This window comes from Piliocolobus tephrosceles, chromosome 1 (assembly GCF_002776525.5).
Source record: "Piliocolobus tephrosceles isolate RC106 chromosome 1, ASM277652v3, whole genome shotgun sequence".
NCBI classification, from domain to species: Eukaryota; Metazoa; Chordata; class Mammalia; order Primates; family Cercopithecidae; genus Piliocolobus; species Piliocolobus tephrosceles.
In genome coordinates, this window is record NC_045434.1 from 69021283 (window position 1) to 69041782 (window position 20500).

Consider the following 20500-nt stretch of genomic DNA (forward strand, 5'->3'; position numbering starts at 1 on the left):
CCAGCAGGTATATGTCCAAGAAATGTTAGTCATCACTTTTCTCAGTGACACCTGAATGTGATGTAAAAGACTGGTTTGAAGGCACATCTTCATGCAGTTCTTCACTCAGAAATCAAGTCATCTGATAGGTGCCAATGAAAATTTTTTCAGAAACTTCAGATGGACAGCTTCCAGAAGTAGATGCTGGCTCTTCACAACTTGCCGCACATTGCACAGCACATTACGTTGCCAAGCAGGTATCTTGGGATTGGTGGGTTGCTCCTTCTGCTTAGAGGCCCCAAGCATCTGGTGTTTCTCTCTTCTGTGTTGGCGGATCCTCTGAACTTTGATACAGTCTTCATTCCACAATTGGCAAAGAAAATCTCCTCTGGGATACAGCCCACACACGCCTCACGCCTGGGGAGGCATGACTCCCGGCCCTGTCCTTTCACTTCAAATGAAATATAATAAATATGAAAGGAAAACAAAAGACAGGCAGACAAAAAGCAGACTCAGAAAGACAGAATGAGAAAACACATATACGCTCACAAAAGCAAGGGAGAACAAAAGGAGGCAAAGGGCAGACATCTCTCTGTCCACTGGAGCTCTGAGGAATCAGAATTTCTCAGGCTATTTTTTTTTTTTTTTCTTTTTGAGACAGAGTCTCACTCTTGTCTCCCAGGCTGGAGTTCAATAGCATGATCTTGGCTCACTGCAACCTCCGTCTCCAGGGTTCAAACGATTCTCCTGCCTCAGTCTCCCGAGTAGCTGGGATTACAGGCGCCCGCCACCACACCTGGCTAATTTTTTTGTATTTTTAGTAGAGAGGGGTTTCACCATGTTGGCCACGCTGGTCTCGAATTCCTGACCTCAGGTGATCCGCCCACCTCGGCTTCCCAAAGTGCTGGGATTATAGGCTTGAGCCACCATGCCTGGCCTCTAAAGCTATTTTTTTAAATGTAAAGATTTATGATTTATCCTCTCCTTCCTGATAGCCCTCTTTTCAGCAGTTGCTTTATTTGTCTTGAGGCAGGAGGATGAACAAAGGATCTTTCCTCCTCAAGAAACACCCCCTCCTTCCTCAGTTCCACACCCCTGCCCTAGGAATCCATGACTCCAGGAAATATTTTCAGATAAAACAATTCCAGTTACTGGAAAATTGCAAGGCTTTCCTCTGCGGGTTTACAACAGGCTGGCCTCTGACCCTGGCCTCTGACTTAGTAAAACAGATTTACTAAGTGATAGTAACACCTTTTATGTAGTCTCAACGTGAGGCAAGTCACTTTATCCGTCTCAATCCAGGCTCCTCAGGCTCATAATGGTGAAGGTTGGAATGGATTCGTGGTTTTGAGTGTATGTACGTATGTATGTATGTACATGCGTATTAAACTATGTACATTGTATATAGTTTATGTATATGACTCTCCTTCACAGGGGCTCTAGGGGGAAATGGTGACCCTAAGGAGACCCATTTCTCTTCTCTGCTCTCCTCTGTCCCTTTGGCAATGACTTATTTCCTTCCCTGCCGCACAGGGGCACCTGACTCAGTACAGTCTCTTCTTCCTACAAGGCATCTAGCTCAAAGGACTTGCCTCCCCTCCTTTTATTTGGGGAGCTATTACATGTTAAACAACAGAATATTACTTCAAATGCTGACATCTTATGTGGCACTTCAACATAAAAACAGGTCAAGGCAAGGGCTTTAATTGAAGGAAGGTGAGCATGGAAGGAGTGGAGTAAGAGCAGGAGGAATCTTTGAAATCCTTATCTTTGGCCACAGCAGCCTCTTGAAGTATGGCCTCAGGTGGGGCTTCCCAGGGCAATTTGATAACCATTGACCTAGCTGCTCTCTAAGGCATTGTAGATCCAAAACACAAAGGTCTTGTTCTGTCTTTATCAAAAAGAAAGTCTGATTCCTCCCTTGTGGATTCACACAGTAACACAACATACCTTGAAGTAGAGAAGGATGACAAGAACCAGGAGGGCAAAAATTCCCTTCCTAACCCCATTTCTATCTTCTTTGGAATTCTGAAAAAAATAAATAAATAAATACATAAGAAAAAAAGATAGTGAATGGTACAGGGAATAATATAACTCACACCACCTGTAAGGTTAGCCGAGACAAAGTACAAGAGAGAGACCCGAGGTTAGGCAAGGAAGTTTATTAACCTGCCGGCTGCCTGCTTAACAGTCAGAGAGGAGGCAGCCCCAAATTTACAGAATGAGGCGTTTCTATCGGGGAGGGGAGTTTGAGGGAGTTCTTTGGTGTGGCCACATCCCAGGTTGTTTGCTGGTTAATTTTGCCACATATCACCTTGTGACGTTTATTACAGAAGGGTGTAGGTAAAGTTTGTTTATGCTTCCCACGACCTCCACCGTGCAGTCCGGATGGTTTATAATTGAAGTTTGCTTATTGCAGCAAGGTCTGGTAAGTGAAGTCTGCGGGCTTCACCGAGGCACCTAGATAAGGGCTTAGAAATGTAAAGCGGCTTGTGGGAAGGAGAAGAGTTGCAGAGCATTATGGGGAGTGGGGGCAGCTTGGTGAGGTTTGAGGGGGAGTGTCGGCAGTACCAAGAAACTTTTGGGGGCAGTTTGTTTCTAACACCACCCATAATCATAAAATGACAATTTGACATATTTGTCTCAGATAACTTTTTAATTTACTTTTATTATTATTTTTTGAGACAGGGTGTTCCTTTGTTGCCCAGGCTTGAGTGCCATGGCACGATCTCGGCTCACTGCAACCTCTACCTCCTGGGTACAAGCGATTCTCCTGCCTCAGCCTCCTGAGCAGCTGGGATTACAGGCCCACGCCACCACACCTGGCTAAGTTTTGTTTGTTTGTTTGAGACGGAGTTTTGCTCTTGTTACCCAGGCTGGAGTGCAATGGCGTGATCTCGGCTCACCACAATCTCCACCTCCCGGGTTCAAGCGATTCTCCTGCCTCAGCCTCCCATGTGGCTGGGATTACAGGTATGCACTGCCACACCCGGCTGATTTTGTGTTTTTGGTAGAGGCGGGGTTTCACCATGTTGGTCAGGCTGGTCTCGAACTCCCGACCTCAGGTGATCTGCCTGCCTCGGCCTCCCAAAGTGTTGGGATTACAGGTGTGAGCTCCTGCACCCAACCGATGAGTTTTTTTAAAGTAAAGAAAACCTGACAGATGAAGTTCTCTTAGTTCATCACTCTAATCCTATTTTCCTCCTTCTCTCTTCAGTTAAATGCTATCATGACTGACTAATGCCTGCCCCCAGCTCCCCCACCCAAAAGATGTTCACTTACCAACCCCTGGAGCCTGTAAATATGTTGCCATGGCAAAAGAGATTTTTGCAGATGTAATTAAATTAAGGATTTTGAGATAGGGGAGATTATTCTGGGTTAGCCAACTGGACCCAATATAATCACAAGGGCATTTATTGGAGGGAGGCAGGAGGTCAGAGGTAGAGAAGGAGATGTCATGATGTTGCATGAGGTTGGTGATGATGAAGCAGAGGCTGGTAAGATGCATCCAAAAGCGAAGAAATGCAGGCAGCCTCCAGAAGCTGGAAAAGGCAAGTATTCTCCTTTAGATCCTCCAGAAGGAACATAGCCCTGCTTACCAACTGTAGACTTCCGTGTTGTTTCGCACTATTAAATTTGTGCTGATTTGTTACAGCAGCAATAGGAAACTAATACAGTGAGTTGGGTGAGTTTCTATTTGCTCCATTTTTTTTTTTTTTTTTTTGAGATGGAGTCTCACTCTGTTGCCTAGGCTGGAGAGCAGTGGCCCGATCTTGGCTCACTGCAAGCTCCCCTTCCTGTGTTCATGCCATTCTCCTGCCTCAGCCTCCTGAGTAGCTGGGACTACAGGCAACTGCCACAATGCCCAACTAATTTTGTTTTTGTATTTTTAGTAGAGACAGGGTTTCACCGTGTTAGCCAGGATAGTCTCGATCTCCTGACCTCGTGATCCACCCACCTCGGCCCCCCAAAATGCTGGGATTACAGGTGTGAGCCACCACGCCTGGCCTCCATGTTTTTTACTTGGACTAGTTGGATAGACACAGAAATACAGAAGATAATTTTGTTTTATGTATTTTCTACAGTCACCTGATGTTTTTGAGAATATCCATTTGACATGTAAATATCTAATTCATCCAATTTAATTGCAATATAGTATTTTGTCATATGACTATACCACAGTTTGTTTATGTAAGTCTCTAAAATGGGCTGGGCATGGTGGCTCATGCCTGTAATCCCAGCACTTTGGGATGCTGAGGCAGGCAGATCATGAGGTCAGGAGATCAAGACCATCCTGGCTAATAACGGTGAAACCCTTTCTCTACTAAAAAATACAAAAAATTAGCCAGGCATGGTGGTGGACGCCTGTAGTCCCAGCTACTCGGGAGGCTGAGGTAAGAGAATGGCATGAACCCAGGAGGCAGAGTTTGCAGTGAGCCAAGATCACGCCACCGCACTCCAGCCTGGGTGACAGAGCCAGACTCCATCTGAAAAAAAAAAAAGCTGTCTTAGTCAGCTTGGGCTGCTATAATGAAAAATCATAAACTGGGTGGCTTAAACAACAATGTATTTCTCACAGTTCTGGAAGCTAGGAAGTGCATGATCAGGCACCAGCAGATTTGGTGTCTGGTGAGGGGTTTCTGGTTCATAGATGGTGCCTTCTAGCTGTGTCCTCACCTGGTAGAAGGGAGGAATGAACTCCCTTGGGCATATTTTACGGAGACACAAATCCCATTCATGAGGGCTCTACCCTCAGGACCTCATCTAATCCTAATTACCTCCCAAATATCACATCTCCTACTATCGTCACATTAGGGGGTAGGATTTCAATACAGGAATTTTGGGAAGCCTAGAGCATTCCGTTTACAACAATAACAAATGTTTAATCTGCTTGATTCTGTGGCTAGTTGGGTGATTCTTCTGGTCTGAACTGGTTTGGTTGGGGCTGGATGGTCTAGGATGGCCTTGCTCATATGTCTGCCCTCAGTGGAATCCCAGGACTGTGGGTATGGCTGGAGCTTCTTTCTGTGTAGTGCCTCTCATCTTCAAGTAGTACTACTAGGAACAGCTTGTTGACATGGTGCCACAAGGGTTCCCACAAGCAAGAGCCTCTGCTTGCATGACATTTGCTATCATCCCATTGGCCAAAGAAGGTCATATAGCCAAGCCCAGATTCAGCAGGTAGAAAAACAGACTCTACTGCTTTTTGAGAAGAGGGGCAAAATCACATTGCAAAGGAGCGTGCATGCAGAGAGACAAGATAAATTGGAGGGTATTACCGTAACAACCTAACTTAGCTGATAATAAGAATCCAGCTTCCAGCGTGCTTAGAAATCTCAACATTCATCTCAATTCAAAAAGTATGCTCATTTTCAACTATGGTCTCTGCATGCCAGTAAAACTTAACTTATTTTGGCATGTCAGGCTACTTCCCCCAGGAGCCTTTTCCATGCTGTTTGCTCTGCCTGGAATGCTCCTCCCCTCTCCGTGCCAGGCTAATTATTATATCTCCTTTAAGTCTCTTCCTAAAGTCACTTCCTTAGGGAGCCTTTCCTGACTCTTCAGACCAGGCCAGGTCTCCTGTTCTACACACTCAGGGCACTACAGATGCTGTGTTTACAGCACATACCACCACTGTCATGAATTACTTTGTTGTACAATTATTTGTTTAGTATCAGTCTCTCTCTCTTTCTCTCAACCTCAACCAAAGGAGCTCCAGGGCAGAGACTGGGTCTATCTTGTTCACTGCTGAATTCCCAGCATCTAGTACAATGTCTAGCATGAGTAAGTGCTCAGAATTGGAGGAATAAATGGATGAGCCTACGAATGAATGGCCTACAATGTGCTCAGCATGGAATAGACCTGTTTAAAAACCTGTTGGAGTAGCAGATATGGAAAACTGCAACCTGGTGGGGAGTGAAGACTGGGTCATACAAAATGATTGAGAACAACTCAGAACCAAATAGAGGGTGAAATACCAGATGCTGGGCTGCAAATGCCATGGAGACTGGGAAGAAGGGATTAGGATAAATCAGGTGGTCACAGAAGGTCATAGGGGGTAGCACTTGAGTGAGGTCCAGAGGAGGAGCGGGATTCAGAGGCAAGGATTTAGAGGAGGAGCAGGATTTAGAGGCAGTTTGTAGGGAGGCTAATATATTAAGGTCATGAGTTTGCTCGTCCGTAGTTCCTATTCTACTCATATCCTCATAAGCTCTTTATCATAAGAGAAAGTAGGCAGGAGAGTAAGGGGAGATGGTTCAGTGGAGCCAGTCCTACTGTTATTGAAACAGCTCCAAAAGGTTATGTTTCAGAGGAAACTGCAAAGTTGTGTCATCCACACATGCAAAAAACGGCTCATTTAGAGACCAGAGAGATTCCTCTGAGACACTGAAACAGAACAACAGTAAACATCTGCTTCTACTCTTCTGGAAACATTGTGGTCTGGATGCTCTGTCTGTCACTCCTCTGCTCTTTTGCTTTTAACTATTATGAAAACGTCCAAACCTACATGAAGAAAAGAGTTTAAGAAGTTCATCACCAACTTCAAAAAACATCAGGGCTTCATCACATTTGTTTCATGTCTCTCCGTCTCAACCCTAAGTTTTTTTCTCCTAAAGCATTTTTAGAGCAAATCCTAGATACCATGTTATAACACTCCTAAGTACTTCAATGCAGACATCTAAAGGAAATAAGGGCATTTCTTATGTAACCACAACACCTTTTCATACCCAACAAAATAAAGCATAATTTGTCAACATTCTTTACACCCAGTTCATATTCAAAATGTCTTGATTGTCTAAAAAAATGTCTTTTTGCAGTTGGTTTCTTTGAATCAGAATCTAAACAAGATCCTCACATTAATATTTTTTAAACCTCTGTTAATCTAGACTGTGGATGTTCTCTTTCAGCTGGGGCTTCCTTTACCAACAGCCTGCCTCAGCCCTCACAGTCCTTATCTCACTCCTGGATTGGCAGGGAGCTGAAAGATCAGAAGCAGGAGGAATGAAGTCAAGACAGGGAGAGGATGGGAGGGATGGAGTGAGTATCAGATGCCTAAGATGTTATGAAAAAAAAGTTCTAATCAGCTTCAGAAGAAACAGATTAGAATAAGAGACTCTTAAGAACTGGAGTTGACCTGCATGCTCTCCTAACACTTAAGAATGTCAAGAATTTACAGAGATTATAAGAGGCTGATTCCTGTGGGCAAGAGAGGGAAGGCAAGAGAAAGGAAATCAGGATGAATCTAAGGGACAACATACAAGCATAGGCAGGACCTAATTTACAGGGCCCAGTACAAGATAAAAATCTCAGAGCCCTTGTTCAAAAATTATTGGGAATTTCAAGATGGCAATAGCAGTGCATCAAACCAAGCATAAGGCCCTTCACAGCACAGAGACCTGTGTGACTCCACAGGTTACACGCCTGCCTTTGTGAAACTGGCCCTGTGCAATGGGTGGCCGAGTCTAGGAGGCCCCAGGGAGTTGTCCTACAAGGTCATGCTCTACCAATGCATGTCTTGTTTGCATTTCAGAGACAAGCAAAGGCAGTGGGAATTGTTTCCATATCTCGGAGTCACTGCCAGCATCTCAGACTTGTCAGGATGTCTAGGGATGGTGAATGGCTTTTAGAGGGTCATAGAGATCCACACTGCATAATTCAATTCTAAACCATGGATAGTGGTGGGTTTGGACCCTCTGGCCTTTATGCTTGTCTCTGTGAGTATAGGCTCTAGAGCCAGAATGCCTGGGGTCATAGTCAGGCTCCATCACTGTGTAACCTTGGCCAATTACTTGTCCTCTCTGTGCCTGTTTTCTCATCTATTAAATGGGGTTAATAAAGACACCTACCTCAGGCTGGGCGTGGTGGCTCACGCCGGTAATCCCAGCACTTTGGGAGGCCGAGGTGGGTGGATCACGAGGTCAGGAGATCAAGACCATCCTGGCTAACACGGTGAAACCCCGTCTCTACTAAAACTACAAAAAATTAGCCAGGCACAGTGGTGGGCACCTGTAGTCCCAGCTACTCGGGAGGCTGAGGCAGGAGAATGGCGTGAACATGGGAGGCGGAGCTTGCAGGGAGTGGAGATCACGCCTGCACTCCAGCCTGGGCGACAGAGAGAAACTTTGTCTCGAAAAAAAATTTTTTTTAAATAAAATAAAATAAAATAAAGATACCTACCTCAAAGGATTGTTGAACATTAAATTGGTGTATTTTTGCTGCACATGGCAAGCACGATGTGTTTGTTAAAACAGGATAAATCCAGAGGCTCGAGCTGTACAGGTCCAGGCAGATATCTGGTAATGGTGAAACTTTCAGGATGAACAGACTCTGCTTTTCTAGGGGAGAGAGGCTGTGCCTACATCCTGATCCAGCTTCCCAAAAACATACGCGATGGTCATTCACTCAGTTAAGTGTTCATCAAGTGCCTACCATGTATCAGGCACTCACTGAGTGGAGAGTGAGCCAGGCGTGGTTCTGATCCTTAAGGTGCTGACCTCTAGCATAGGGAGGGCTCCACCTGCAAAGTCAGTTGTGCCTCCAGGTCTAGGAGCAGACCTGGTTCCAGGTAGGAGGAAGGAGATACTCTCAGGCTGTAGCCCATTAACAAGGTAGTTCTGCAGCTTGTAAGCATGGTTTGACTTCAGTATCCTGAGTCCTTGTTCCCAGTCTGCTTTATGATATTCTGCTTTGACCAAACACCTGCCTAATAATTCAGCATTTCCCATCTAAGATTCAGTATTTTATTTCCTGCCCCAAAACTCAGACACTTCCAGTCTGACTTCTAATCCCTGCTGTTGAAACCCCTGAGATGCTGTTACCTGCTTGGCTCCTCCCCTTCTTTGAAGGGGTTCTCAGGATCTTGAATTAGGTTTGGGCCATTATTGGTTAACAGCGATCATGTCATTGTTAAGAAAGACAATGGGGAAGGTGGCTGGGGCACAATGCCAGGACTTTTAATGGCCTTCTCAGGCTGGCCTGGGCCCGTATGTGTTCATCTCTCCAGTAACTAGTCTCTGACCCTGTCCTCATGTCCTTAACACCTGGCCACTCCTTGACTGCACAGCTGCACAGATTAGATTCCCATCTCACCAATATTCAAGCCCAGGATCTGAAGGATTCCGGTAGGGGAGGCTGCAGGAGCCCTTAGGAATGTCAGTTTGACATTGAAACAAGGTTTTTTTCCCTCAACTAACAAATTCTTGGCCCTCTGCTAAGGCCTTTGAGGGGGAGTTTGTGGCAGGATGGCCATGGGAGGATAATGCAGGGTCATGGAGATGGAAGGAGGGTCATGGATAAAGATACCAGCTGCTTTCCTTTGGCTGACATCAACCCTGAGGCCATTCTGAAACTGCTCTACTTGGCAGCCTGGAGACACTGCATAGAATACCACCATCCCAGGCCGGGTGTGGTGGCTCATGCCTGTAATCCCAGCACTTTGGGAGGCCAAGGCGGGAAGATCACAAGGTCAGGAGTTCGAGACCAGCCTGACCAACATGGTGAAACCCTATCTCTACTAAAAATGCAAAAATTAGCCGGGTGTGGTAGCATGCACCTGTGATCCCAGCTACTCAGGAGGTTGAGGCAGGAGAATCGCTTGAATCTGGGAGGTGGAGGTTGCAGTGAGCCGAGACCACGCCACTGCACTCCAGCCTGGGCGACAGAGCAAGATTCTGTCTCAAAAAAAAAAAAAAAAGAAAGAAAGAAAAGAAAAGAAAAAAAGAAAAAGAAAAAAAAAAAGATTACTATTATCCCAGCTGAAGGCCTCCAGGCAACCGGACTCTTCAGATAGCTGGGGATAACAAGTGGCAGGTGGAAGCCAAGGGAGAATTTTTCACATATCCTTCATCTTCCCCAATCTCATTTTAGAATTTCTGAAGTAGTGACAACTGGGGGGAAAGAAGTTTCTCCAGGATCACTTTGGAAGAAGCAATGTATATTAGTTTTCTCCTTACAGCCACTGAACTATGGCAGGTTAGAGAGTGGCAGGTCCTGTTGATGAAGTATTAATATTACTGCAACAGGCTGGTCAACATGGTGAAACCCCGTCTCTACTAAAAATACAAAAATTAGCTGGGAGTGGTGGCGGGTGCTTGTAATCCCAGCTACTCAGGAGGCTGAGGCAGGAGAATCGCTTGAAGCTGGGAGGCGGAGGGTGCAGTGAGACAAGATCATGCCATTGCACTTCAGCCTGGGTGACAGAGCGAGATTCCGTCTCGAAAATAAATAAATAAATAAATAAATTGCTGCAACAGCAGAGAGCCAGACCCCACAAGGGTGATGGCAAGAAAATTGGCGAGGAATTCGATGTGTAAATCTTGGGTTGCCTCTGAATCCTTTGGCCCTGGGAAGGGAGAGCAGAGCCCCGCCTGAGAAGAGGCCGAACAAGAGGACAGACAATGGGGAAGGAGGCCAGGGCACAGTGCCAGGACTTTTTATCCTATTAGGCCACTGCATTCCTGCAACTTCTGAATATACAACCTAAATCTTTTGTTGTTGTTGTTTGAGATGGAGTCTCACACTGTCACCTGGGCTGGAGTGCAATGTGTGTGTGTGTGTGTGTGTGTGTGTGTGTGTGTGTGTGTGTGTATAGTATATTCTAGGATGCAGGCAGGGCACAGCGGCTCTTGCCTGTATTCCTAACACTTTGGGAGGCCAAGGCAGGAGGACCACTTAAGCCCAGGAGTTCGAGACCCACTTGGGTAACATAGCGACACCTGCTTCTACAAAAAATTCTTAAAAATTAGCTGGGTGCAGTTGCAGTGCACCTGTAGTCTCAGATGCTTGGGAGGCTAAGGTAGGAGGCTAAGGTGGGAGGATTGTGTTGAGTCCAGGAGCTTGAGGTTGTAGTGAACCGTGATGGTGCCACTGCACTCCAGCCTGGGTGACAGAACAAAACCTTGTCTCTAAAAAAATTTTTTAATTATCGAATTTAAAAATTTTGTCCTGCTAAACTATAATATGCTTTAGGGAAGTCGCATTTTTTATTCTCTCCCACCCTTCCATTGGCCCTTGGCTGTTGTTTAGGAGATAATGTTGATTAATTTGTTGACTGACCCTCTAAGATATCAACATCAATTGTTTTAAAATCTTTGTTTATAGAAAAAATGTTAGCCTAAAGACTGACTCCCTTTGTCCCTCACACAAAAGCCAAGAGTTTCTATAAGATTTAGGTTGTATAGGCCAGGCGCCTATATATCTATATATACGTGTGTGTGTGTGTGTGTGTGTGTATCTCTCCAGGAAGAGAGAAATGTAATAATTTATAGGCAATATAGTTCTGTGCCTGTTCTGTGGTAGCAGAACTCTTTCCTATGGAGTGTTGAGGATGACTTGGAAATAGCAGAATTTGGCCTTGCTGGTTGAGGGACTTAGATTATGAAGCACCTACTAGGTGCCAGGCACTGGGCTAAGAACTGGGAACACAAAGATGAGCACTTCATGGGCTCTGTCCCCAAAGGAATGCCACAGACTAGTGTGGGTGACAGATCTGTGAACAGAGAACAGAGCAGAGCCCTGAAAAGAGGAGTGATACCTGTGTGGCTGGGAAGGTGAGCAGGGTGTATGTGGAGAGAGAGAGAGACAGAGAGAGAGAGAGAAAGAAACTTCCAGAGGGGCTCCACCGAGGAGGTGGCATTGGGGTTACGTTTTCTCTGTGGGTTTGGAGGAAGAGCATTTTAGACATGCGGACAGTGAGTGCAAAGGCACAGGCAGATGCCACACAGGAAAGACAGGCAAGCATTCAGAGGAGTCCATGTGACTGGGAGAAAGGCTGTACATACCATGTGGTAGCAGACAGTCTGGGAAAAGTGGGCAGGAGAAAGGTCATGAGGGCCCGGGTACCAAATAAAGTATGCATCTTTCTTTTCCTTCCTTCCTTCTTTCTTTCCTTCCTTCTTTCTTTCTCTCTCTCTCTCTCTCTCTCTCTCTCTCTCTTTCTTTCTTTCTTTCTCTTGCTCTGTCACCAGGCTGGAGTGCAATGGCACGTTCTCAGCTCACTGCAACTTCTGCCACCCAGGTCCAAGCAATTCTCCTGCCTCAGCCTCCCAAGTAGCTGGGATTACAGGTGCACATGCCTGGCTAATTTTTGTACTTTTAGTAGAGACAGGGTTTCACCATGTTGGTCAGGCTGGTCTTCAACTCCTGACTTCAGGTGATCTGCCCACCTTGGCCTCCCAAAGTGCTGGGATTACAGGCATGAACCATGAACCGCCACACCCGACCAAAGTGTGCATTTCTGTCTTTTGGGAGATCGAGAGCCGGCCACTATTTTTGAGCAGGAGAGGAGTGGGTTCACGCTTACCTTTCAGAAAGATGCCTCACTGGGAGAAGGGGGTCTTATTGCTCCAAGAAGCCAGGGAGACCAGTTGTGGGGCAGGTGAGTTGGCTGGGGGTGGGGGCACTGAGGCTTTTAGGCAAGGACACGGCAGCAGCTCCCAGGATGCCCACAGCTGTGTGACGTGCAAGAGGGACTGCAGGCAGGAGTACTCTTTGAGGCAAAGGAGACTTTTAGAGAAAATGCCCTGTGAAAGCCATTTATTTTAACAAATACTCTTCCATTGCTCTGTTTTTATTCCCCTCAGGTGCAACTTTCCTTCTGGGATTGTGAAAATGGGTGTCATTTCTGTAGCTTTCTGAAGTTTGGGTAAAATTTCCTTTTCCTCTCAGAGGATTCTGTGTAGCAGGAAGCATGAGTTGATTTCAGCTTTTTGTCTTCTGAGACCTACTTCAGAGTGTGTTGCTGCTGGTCCGAGGCTGAAAGGAAGGTCTGTGATGTCACAGGCTGCGAATTTTCTAGAAACATGTTCTGAGATCAGCTGGCACAATTGTGTTTGTTTTAAAAACAAAAACATCTCAGGGGCAGTCCCCACATTCTGCATAATGGGACCCTTCACCCCACTGCCTTGATGGTTAATCCCGACAACTCGGAACACCCCACTAACCGAGGTGTTATGAGGTAACTCTCTCCTCACAGGAAAAACTACTCTGTAAGAAAAGGGCACTGAAGGAAGTGGCTTTTGTTCTAATGCCAAATTCCGGGGAGGCTGGTGCTTGGAATGCTTACCTCCTCCTGACTTTTTACATGATTTCTCCAGTTCTTGCGTTTTATACACCAAAAACAAAATGCAACTTGACCCTGGACTGTTACATGGTGGCCCTGCCAGGCTGGCTGTGGAACTCAGGCTCTGCCGTGCACAGGCTGGTTAGTCAGGAGACTGGAGCAGAGAGCAAATAAGGTCGAGGTCATGGTTGAAATTCCTATAGAGGCCAATTGGCTGGGCACACCCTGCCCTCCACTCTCTCTGGCCCTGTTCTACAGGGGACTGAGTAAGAGGGTATAGCTGGCTCAGTGCAGTCCAGTACCACTCTCTTAAATCGCATTGCACGTCCCGAATGGCCAGTAAGCAATCCAGACTTCAGGCACAACGAGACCTTGCTTAAGCAGCCCTCTGGAAGAAAGCACCATTATACCTTTCAGCTGTGACTCTTTTCAGCCTTTATTAGTGATGCGGAACAGCATTGATTGCAGTAACTTTTCTACTAAACAGAAACATTTGTCTGCTCCAGTCAAAAAAATACCTGCTTTACAGCTTTAATTTGCCCCACAGAACTGCAGGTCCATAAGGTGAGGCTGTCTCCCTTCTCCACTTCCTCTTTCCATGCCTTTTCCTCACTCACTGATGGCCTCTCTCTTCTGGCAGCACCCGAAGCCTTTTTTCTCCCTATCAAAGCAAGAAACGCTCTTGGAATGGTTGTTTGCATGCACAGGTTGACAGACTGCCCTTCATGGCAATGATTCCTGTTACCATTACTTCACCCAGACATTGCATGTCAGCGTTTTTTCTGGAAGGCTGTCAGTAGAAGTTGGCAGTTAAGAGTGGGTGGTTTAGAACCAGATCAAAGCCAGGCTGGGATCTGGCCCTGACAGTTACTATCTGTGTGTCTTGGGATAAGAACTTAACCTTGCCAAGCCTCGGTTTCCCTCTCTGTAAAGGAAAGCTCATACTGCAGTTATTGCATGCTAGCTCTCAGCATTGCCTGGCACATGACAAATGTTAGTTATGATTATTTATTAGCTAATTGACACACAGAAGGCTTTATTCTACTAAAGGCCTTATTACAACAGGCTAGCAAGTGGAGATAATTTTTTATTCAGACTTTTTTTTCTTTTTCTTTTTTTTTTTGAGACAAAGTCTCGCTCTGTCGCCCGGGCTGGAGTGCAGTGGCGCGATCTCAGTTCACTGCAACCTCTGCCTCCCAGGTTCCCACCATTCTCCTGCCTCAGCCTCCCGAGTAGCTGGGACTACAGGCGCCCACCACCACGCCCGGCTAGTTTTTTGTATTTTTAGTAGAGACGGGGTTTCACCATGTTAGCCAGGATGGTCTTGATCCCCTGACCTCGTGATCCACCCGCCTCAGCCTCCCAAAGTGCTGGGATTACAGGCTTGAGCCACCGCGCCCGGCCAACACACATCTCTTGAAAATAAGAACATCCTTTGACATACTCACAGTAACCTTTATTACACTTAAGAAAATTAATGATAATTATCTAATATCCCCTGGTTCCCAATTCCCAAATCATATAAAATTTTCCAAAATGTTTTCCAATATGTCTTCTAACAAATATGTGTGTGTGTGTGTGTGTTTAAAAATTTCAGTAGCTTTTGGGGTACAAATGGTTTTGGGTTACGTGGATGAATTGTATAGTGGTTATGTCTGAGATTTTCATACACCCATCACCCAAGTAGTGTACGTTGTACCCAATATGTAGTTTTTATCCCATACCCCTCTCTCATCCTCCCCCTTGTGAGTCTCCAAAGTCAATGGACTTCGGATGTTTTTTTTCAAACAAGATCCAATCAAAATTCTTACTTTGCATTTGGTTGTGATGTCTCTATTTTATTTTATTCTAGAGCAGTGGTGTGGGGAAATTTTGAGAACAACATTGTTACTGAAATCAGCTATTGGCTGCCAGGTGGAAATGGCTGCTGCCTCCACTGAGGCACACTGGGCCCTGGCACATTTATTAACACAGGCTCTGTGATATGGTTGCATAGTTTGCTTTGCTGAACTTGTTGGTTACTAGCTTTACTGCTTAATGACTGGACATTAGAGACTCTTCTGTTATTTTTATATTCCCACCACCTCCACAGCACCTAACACACAGGTGGTCAATAAAAGTGGATGGAAGGGGCCAGGCGCGGTGACTCATGCTTGTAATCCCAGCACTTTGGGAGGCCAAGGCGGACAGATCACAAGGTCAGGAGTTCGAGACCAGCCTGACCAACATGGTGATCTCTACTAAAAATACAAAAATTAGCCGGGTATGGTAGCATGCACCTGTGATCCCAGCTACTCAGGAGGCTGAGGCAGGAGAATCGCTTGAATGTGGGAGGCAGAGCTTGCAGTGAGCCGAGATTGTGCCACTGCACTCCAGCCTGGGCGACAGAGGAAGACTCCATCTCAAAAAGAAAAAGAAAGTGGATGGAAGGAAAGGAGGCGAGGGGAAGAAGGAAGAAAAAGGAGAATGGGAAAGAGGCAGGCACTGGCAGGCACCTTCTTCCATGCCCAGTGGGTGCCTGGAGAGTCACACTGTGCCCTCCTGGGAAGCACCCACCCTCCTTTGATTTGGGGAAGATGATTCCATGTAGGATGTGCCTTTTGTCCAAATAGGCCTTCTTCCTTCACATTCTCCTTTCCCTCTTTCCCACCCTCCTTACCTGAGCTCTAGTTGGGATCCCTCAGACCTTCTGCTAACTTTAACTTAGTCTTTTCTCTCTTCCCATATACAAGATTAACATTTGACATTATTTTAAAAGTAATCTATAATAGATTATCTTTTCCTACAATCACACTCATTGTCCCAATTCCTTGGAAGGTAATTCCCACATAATTTATGATCAGTAATTAAATTCCTGACCACAATGAATCATGAGGAATATATACTGTGTTCAGAGGGATGGCGTGGTATCCATAAGGGAGCATCTGCTGAAGGGAGAGAGCGGACACATGGGGGTTAGCCTACAAAGCCAAGGGGAGCTGTCCTCCAAACACAACCAACAGAGTTCAGCTCAGGTTTAAGGGTCAAACTATTGCTTCTATTCTGTGTGGAGAGAACAATGACTGAATTGGCTGGAATAGACCAAAGTTGGTAAAGTGAACTTTCTCCACACCTCATCTCTAATCTCTAAAATTTGGACTTAAACAAAATTTGAGTTAAAAATTTTGAGCAGATATAGGGAATGAATGCAAGAAGCTCTTGATTATCTATGTGGTGGACTGGCTCATTTTCATTCCAGGCTGTCCTACCACTCTACCACTTCTCCATGCTGAGAAGTAGTTGGCGTCTATTCAAAGTACACAGGCCATTTAATTATTAATCGGAGCAAAACATTATTAGGGAAGTTAAACTGTTGAGGAGGTGTGTGTGTGTACACACGTGGATACTTTCTTGATTATCCGGCTGTTCTGTTTTGCCTTTTGCCTTTCTGGGTTCCTGCCCCTCTCCATTTGTGGTGATACCTGTAAGGTGATTATGCCCCTGAATTCCTAAGAGCTTTATGGTCCCTCTCCCATTCTCCTTGGATGTGTGTGGAAATGTTTGTCAGCAAGGGCGGACCGGGGAGTGTTCATGTACACAAGAAGTGACTGACCTTGGCCGCTGAGTGGAGCATGTATTTGTGACCAGGAAAAGGTTCAGTGTTTGTGTTTGATGATAGTTTTATGTCCTGCTGTCAGTACATAGGACTTTATAGGGGTTTCTGATGACCTAGGGCTCCAGGTACCATCATGATTATTTGGCCAATGATTTTAATGGGCCCATATAAACTTATTCTGTTTTTATACTAATAACAGAGAAGGAGATGTTGGAAGATTAAATATAGAGGAGGATGGGCTTTAGCTTCACTGTTCAAGGCCATTGGGAATTATTCTACAGAATTCGATCCAGCCTATTCTCATTATTTCCTTCTTCCTATGGCTTTGATTCTTTCCTTATTCTTCCTTCCTCCTTTTTCCTTTCTTCTTTTTCTTCTTCTTCTTCTTTTTTTTTTTTTTTTTGAGACGGAGTCTTGCTGTGTCACCCAAGCTGGAGTGCAGTAGAGCGATCTCCGCTCACTGCAAGCTCCACCTTCCAGGTTCACGCCATTCTCCTGCCTCAGCCTCCCGACTGGCTGGGACTACAGGTGCCCACAACCACGCCTGGCTATTTTTCTGTATTTTTAGTAGAGATGGGGTTTCACTGCGTTGGCCAGGATGGTCTTGATCTCCTGACCTTGTGATCCGCCCGTCTCGGCCTCCTAAAGTGCTGGAATTACAGGCGTGAGCCACTGCGCCTGGCCTCTTCTTTTTTCTTCCTTGCTTTCTATCTTTCTTTTTCCCTCCTCCCTTCTTCCTCCCACCTTTATTTATTTCTTTCAACATGTACTGCATGCTTACTATATATTAGGCACAGTCTAAATGCCAGAGAGGCAGAGATGAATAACACATGGCCCCAGCCCTCCTGGAACTCAGTGTAGTGTGGGAGGCAGATGGAGACACAGATCATTCCAATACAGTGGTTAACAACAGAGATAAGTACAGGGTGAGCTCAATGTAGGGGTCCCTAATCCAGCTTGGCTTGGAAGAGAAGGCAGGAAGCTTCCTGGAAGAGATGATTGGCAGATTGATTGGGAGTGGCTGAAAGAGGAGCTGGGCTCAAGGCCTTTACCAAGCAGGCCAGGCCATTCATGTGGTTTATGAGCGCTGGATAAAGGGATCCAGTATAATGGGATGAAGGGCTTTGGGGGTGTGGGTCTTCCATGAGATATGACACCAGATTTTGATGTCACTGGGTATGTTTAGGACCACAGGGGCAGGGCAGAAATGATGTCTACTACTCTGGGATAGTACTAGTGACTTACCTCTGAAATCTGGGGACATTCTAAGGTATCTGCTCAGATAGTTGATCCTGGGGAATCCTGGAAGAAATGAAAGCTGAAATGAAAGATCACTCTTGAAGGCCAGTACATGACATATATGTGCTCAGGGGTGAAGAGTCATATAAGGGGAAATGGGCAGTGGGTAGTCAAGGTGTGAGTGAAGATCACTGCTCACTAGAGTGGGGCAGTGAGGCTTGGGGAGGTGGAGGAGGACTCTTGGCTTCCTAAAAAGAAGGCCTAACTTGTGCTGCAAGTTTTACTGGATGCCCAGGACTCTGGAGGAGTTTTTGGGCCAGTAGACAGGCAAGTGACCACAACAGTTCTTATGCCCCACAAGGGCAGAGCCTTACATTGGCAGCTCCCTGAGTTACTTGAAGCAGGAGACCTTTTATAACCTCAAGAAGATGAGAACAATTCTGTTGAGGGAAGCTTAATCCCTGCTCTTTGGAGATCTCGGCGTGATAGTAGAAAAAGCACATATGAGCTAGAAAAACGTAAGTATCACATCCAATGATACCAACTGCAACAATGGTAATAGCCACTGTGTGTTTAGTCTCTACTCTGTGGCAGGGCTTTTCATGTATTACTTAACCCTCACAACTACATAGAGATATACAGTGATAAACGGTACTATCATTCCCTCCATTTTATAGATGGGGAAATCAAAGTTTAGAAAGGTCACAGGTAGGGAGTCATAGAATCACATTTGAACCCAGATCATTCTAGCTCTAGAGCCCCTGATCTCAACTGCTCTTCTTACTGTGAATAAATACTCAGTGCAGCTTCTCTTTGACTTGACCATAGGAACACAGCCTACCTGAAACGGTAGAATAGAGAGATCCTAGAGACTGATGAACTGCATTTCTACAGCACTACTAGTTATTATGAAGTTGGATAATCTAAAATTTTCTATTTCTGTAACATGTAGTCTTAGGACACTCAGTATTAGCCAAGAACATATGATTTAAGGGGAAAAATATGGATTAGAAAACAATTGCTCTGAAGTCTACTACTTTGGTAGTTGTTATGGAATGAATGTTTGTGTCCCTCCAAAATTCGTAAGTTCAAGACCTAATCCCCAACCTGGTGGTACTATTAATAGATGAGGTCCTGAGAGCAGAGCCCCATGTTTGGATTAGTGCCCTTATAAGAACAGGAAGAGAGACAGACTATAGATTTCTTTCTTTCTCTCTCTCCATGGGTATACACCGAGGAAAGTCCATGTGAGGACATAGCAAGAAGGCAGCCATCTGCAAGCCAGGAAGGGAGCCCTTACCAAGAATCACATCTGCTGGTACTTTGATCTTGGACTATAAGACACCTCCAGAACTGTAAGAAAATTGATATCTGTTGTTTGAGCCACCCAGTCTATGGTATTGTGTTACAGCAGCCTGAGCTGACTAAGGCAGTAGTTAATATCAGCAGCAGGGTGATCACACTCTCTGTGTGTGTGTCTATGAACTAGATCCTCTTAGTCAAAAGGGTTGTTGACTATGTCTTGAGACCCTTCACTCTCTATATTAGTTTTGGGTGTTCTTTTTCTCATTGGTGTTTATGAATAATTTACATAAAAATGACTTAAAAAACCTTCTGGAAAAAATATATTAGTTGGTTTATGATTCTTCAATAGATGAGAAATTGGGCACTCCCTGTCACCTGTGGCCCCCAGGGAGGCAAGAAGATAGCTTTTACAAGTGAGAGGAGAGCTGGGATCTGCAGAGACCACTGGACTGCCTATCTCCCTCCTTGCTCTGAGAGTCTTCCGTGCGTCTGAGGGAGGCACAGACCATCTCTACAAGCTGTCTGGGCTCCCAGATATTTGCTACAGGGGGTCTTGTGTGTTCAGAGGACCTGAAGCTATGGTACCCTTGAGGCTGAGGAGAAAGGTATACTTTCTCCCCTGTACAACAGGCATGTGGAGAGCTGTGGCTTGGGAGGAGAATACCAGTGTGCCTCCCACTTCCTTAGCAGCCAGGCCCCCCTCCCCAGAGGGGCTGCACTACTTCTCAACTACTGGCAGCTCATGAAATCCTCAAATAGGAGGTGTATTAGTCAGGGTTCTCTAGAGGGACAGAACTAATAGGATGGATTTATATATAAAGGGTAGTTTATTAAGAGGATTGACTCACACAGTCACAAGATGAGTCCCATAATAAGAGCAAGGAAGCCAGTTCGAGCCCCAAAGCTGAAGAACTTGGAGTCTGATATTTGACGGCAGGAAGCAACCAGCACGGGAGGAAGATGTAGCCTGGGAGGCTAAACCAGTCTAGTCTTTTCACATTCTTCTGCCTGCTTTTATTCTGGCCACACTGGCAGCTGATTAGACTGTGCCCACCCAGATTGAGGGTAGGTCTGACTTTCCCAGTCCACTGACTCAAATGTTAATCTCCTTTGGCAGCACCCTCACAGACACACCCAGGAACAATACTTTGCATCCTTCAATCCAATCAAGTTGAAACTCAATATTAACCATCACAGGAGGAATCTGCAAAGATCATTTAGCCCAGTGCTTCTCAGTTCATAAGGTTCAGGCATTTTACCTGGGAACTTTGTTAGAGAGGATTTTTTTTTTTTTTTTTTTTTTTTTTTTTTTTTTTTTTTTT

The 20500-nt window shown here is 45.5% G+C and overlaps 1 long non-coding RNA gene across 1 annotated transcript in view; it reads right to left on the reverse strand.

Moving 5' to 3' along the window:
• Positions 1-236: 236 nt before the first annotated feature.
• The window catches only part of LOC111537015, a 22279-nt gene continuing 2015 nt past the window's right edge, over positions 237-20500 (reverse strand). Inside the window, exons 2-4 of the long non-coding RNA XR_002729884.1 lie at positions 17880-17936; positions 1930-2007; positions 237-430 (exon numbers count right to left, since the gene is read on the reverse strand). This is a non-coding gene — a long non-coding RNA (uncharacterized LOC111537015). The remainder of the gene's footprint in view (positions 431-1929; positions 2008-17879; positions 17937-20500) is intronic.